At 56.8% G+C, this 3,700-nt stretch overlaps 1 non-coding gene across 1 annotated transcript; it reads left to right on the forward strand.

The window, feature by feature from the left end:
* The first annotated feature begins 522 nt into the window (after positions 1-522).
* Positions 523-598, forward strand: TRNAA-AGC (transfer RNA alanine (anticodon AGC)). The gene has a single exon. It is a non-coding gene; the product is annotated as a tRNA-Ala (tRNA).
* The last annotated feature ends 3,102 nt before the right edge of the window (positions 599-3,700 follow it).

Genomic DNA, 3,700 nt, shown 5'->3' on the forward strand with positions numbered 1-3,700 from the left:
TCACCCCCGTGAGTATGCCTGGGGCGGGGCCGTGCACACGAGACCTGACCCCGTCACGTGTGGGACTGGAGAAGGAAGACACGGGGCTTCCCATCGGACGTCCCGTGGGACACTGACCGGTGACCCAAACAGGAGTGGGCGCGGCGGGTCTCAGCACGGTCAGACGTTCCTCCGTTTCCTTCCAGCCTCCGCTGTCGGCTCCTGGTCATCCCCTCGGGGCTACCGGCCTTTGCCCTTTGATTGCTTCTTGGACTCCCCTGTCTTCCCAAGGTCCACAGTTTCCCTAAGATGGGCGAGGGGTGGACGTCTTTTGATTTATTCTCTTCACCACGTGCAGCAACTTTTGACAGAAGGTCTCTCATTTTCCCCTAATGCCTGGGCATCCTCGTCTCTTCGAATACGGCTCCGCCACCGTCGCTATGTCTGCCGGATCTCCTGTTCCACGGAAGGTGAGACCTTTCAAAAGACACACCTCCCCCTTCCTTAATATACTTTCATTCTCTTTTAAAAAAAAAAACTTCGGCCCTGGCTGGTTGGCTCAGTGGTAGAGCGTCGGCCTAGCGTGCGGAGGACCCGGGTTCGATTCCCGGCCAGGGCACACAGGAGAAGCGCCCATTTGCTTCTCCACCCCTCCGCCGCGCTTTCCTCTCTGTCTCTCTCTTCCCCTCCCGCAGCCAAGGCTCCATTGGAGCAAAGATGGCCTGGGCGCTGGGGATGGCTCCTTGGCCTCTGCCCCAGGCGCTAGAGTGGCTCTGGTCGCAACATGGCGACGCCCAGGATGGGCAGAGCATCGCCCCCTGGTGGGCAGAGCGTTGCCCCATGGTGGGCGTGCCGGGTGGATCCTGGTCGGGCGCATGCGGGAGTCTCTGTCTCTCCCTGTTTCCGGCTTCAGAAAAATGAAAAAAATAAATAAATAATTCCATGGCCCTGGCCGGTTGGCTCAGCGGTAGAGCGTCGGCCTGGCGTGCGGGGGACCTGGGTTCAATTCCCGGCCAGGGCACATAGGAGAAGCACCCATTTGCTTCTCCACACCCCCTCCTCTCTGTCTCTCTCTTCCCCTCCCGCAGCCGAGGCTCCATTGGAGCAAAGATGGCCCGGGCGCTGGGGATGGCTCCTTGGCCTCTGCCCCAGGCGCTGGAGTGGCTCTGGTCGCAGCAGAGCATCGCCCCCTGGTGGGCAGAGCGTGGCCCCTGGTGGGCGTGCCGGGTGGATCCCGGTCGGGTGCATGCGGGAGTCTGTCTGTCTCTCCCCGTTTTCAGCTTCAAAAAAAAAAAAGAAAAAAAAATTCCTTTGTGTCGCCATACTGCCTTTGGGTGAAAACCCTTTGAACCCCCTCCCCATTGAGGAGACTTCGTTGGGTTCCCTCATCTCTGGAGTTTATTCAGCTAGTGTTGGAGTTCTCACTCTTCAGGACTCGTCCACTCTGAGTTTTCCTGTTGGCTCTTCCTCCCTATCGGCTTGATCTCATTTCAAGAGTTCCCGTTACTTTACGAATACACGTTGCTCCTAGACGTCTCCCTTTCAACATCCTACAGCAGTCGGGGAGGAGTCCGGCTTCCCTTTGCCGCTGGCTGTGTGCCAACGGATCTGTCTCCGTCCCCCCCCCCCGCCCCCGGCCGGGCAGCTCGGTGCGGACAGAGGAAACCGGGCAGGGCTGTGCAATGCGGTTCGACCCAACGACCCACCTGAAAAACATACGTGAGACTGTTGTGAAGTGACGTGTGCGATCGATGGCGACGTCGGAGGCACAGAGACCATTTGAGGCTGCTCGTCAGGGAGGCGTTCGAAGGCCGCGCCTGGCTTTGCCGGGTCTGAGCCGTCCGGATGACGGCCGGTCTTGACCTCCCCCTGGGTAGCGGTTTGTTTATCCTGCATGCAGAGCCAGCAGCCCTCTCAGTTTGGAGCTGACTGGACTCTTTTTCTTCCTTTGGGCAGAGGCACTGCTGGCCGAGGACCCAGCAACAGGCTGTTATGGTCTCTGTGGACAGGAGACGGCGCCTCCTTCGCCCTCCCCTCTGCGCTCTGTCCGTGGCCCCGCTCCAGAAACGTTCACAGGCTTGCATCGTGAAACGGTCATTTCTCACAAGCCACGATATGAGTGAGTTACATACACCATCACCTTTACATTTGGATGAGTATCGTGGCTGCCTTGGGACCCTCTGTCCTCATGCAGCCATGTGGCTATTGCTACAAACTGCTGAGACCCCTTTAGGGACATTACATAAGCCACAACAGACTGTCCCAAGTTACCCTATGGTCGCACTCCAGCCCTACGCACCAGGTACGTCCTGTATGTCCGTGAGAATTATAGAGAGATGCAACAACGGAGCATCTGAGGTTAGAGTATATACTTCTTCTGTAAAAAGCAGCTCTGGCCAAGACCGTGAACACATCCAACCAACCCTGGTGCCATGTTTGCGACCCCTCCCCCCTCTGTACGTCACTGCATCCCAATGTAACAAAAACAGCGTTTGGCTTCCAGCGAGGTTCCCCAACCTCTCAGCATTTGACGGGTCAATGATCCTAATCGCATGCTGACTTTGCGATCTGCTATTTTAATGAAGTGTTGTTCCTGCGTGGCCATCCTTGGATGGGACTTCCAGGGTGGCTGTTTCGTGACCGCTGACTGGTGCACGAAGGCGAAGCTCAGCGGTGGAAAGCCGATTGCTGGAGATGAAGCGTCGTCAGCGTTAAGGGCTGTGGGACATGTGATCGGCAGGCACAGAATTAAGCTGGAAGTGAGCCCCCAGGGACTTCCACAATGTCTAAAGGACAGTTCGTTTGCAAGGACCCCAGATGGGTGAAATTTTTTTTTTTTTTTACAGAGACAGAGAGAGAGAGAGAGAGAGAGAGAGAGAGGGATAGATAGGGACTGACAGACAAGAACAGAGAGAGATGAGAAGCATCAATCATCAGTTTTTTGTTGCGACACCTTAGTTGTTCATTGATTGCTTTCTCATATGTGCCTTGACCGCGGGCCTTCAGCAGACCGAGTAACCCCTTGCTCGAGCCAGCGACCTTGAGTCCAAGCTGGTGAGCTTTGCTCAAACCAGATGAGCCCGCGCTCAAGCTGGCGACCTCGGGGTCTCGAACCTGGGTCCTCTGCATCCCAGTCCGACGCTCTATCCACTGCGCCACCGCCTGGTCAGGCCGGGTGGGTGAATTTTTAAAGGGTGCCCGGTCAACGGCAAGTATCAGTGGACACACAGCCCCTAGAGGAGGTCACCACCCCCTGAGGACACATGAGGGGGCCTCCTCAGTGGGAGTTTCTACATCTACACGGGAGCCGAGGTCAGAAGCAGAAAGTCGTTCGCAATTGGAGGGAGCGAGAAAGAATAATAGGCAGAAAGAGGAAAGGGAAGGAAGAAGGGAGGGGGGAGGGCTAGAGAGCGGAGGAAAGGAAACACATTCAGACGGGAGATGGAGACAGACAGTAGGGCGGAGAGAGAAACAGCGTGAAGAACCACAGGAAAGGAGGAGTGGCTACAGGAGAGCCCGCTGGGAGCGGCAGGGACGGCCCCCCCACTCCTGAGCCCCGTGGGGCCTCCCTCTCCCGGGGGACCCTCTGAGTCAATCTGTCATTTACATTTTCCTTCTCTGTAGTGGAACAGATCCCCCGAGACCCCGAGAATCTAGTCTCTGTCCTAAGAAATTCCAGGAGGAAGACCTAAGTTCTTGGGTCACTTTTGAACGCCATCCC

This window comes from Saccopteryx leptura, chromosome 13 (genome assembly GCF_036850995.1).
Source record: "Saccopteryx leptura isolate mSacLep1 chromosome 13, mSacLep1_pri_phased_curated, whole genome shotgun sequence".
NCBI lineage: Eukaryota > Metazoa > Chordata > Mammalia > Chiroptera > Emballonuridae > Saccopteryx > Saccopteryx leptura.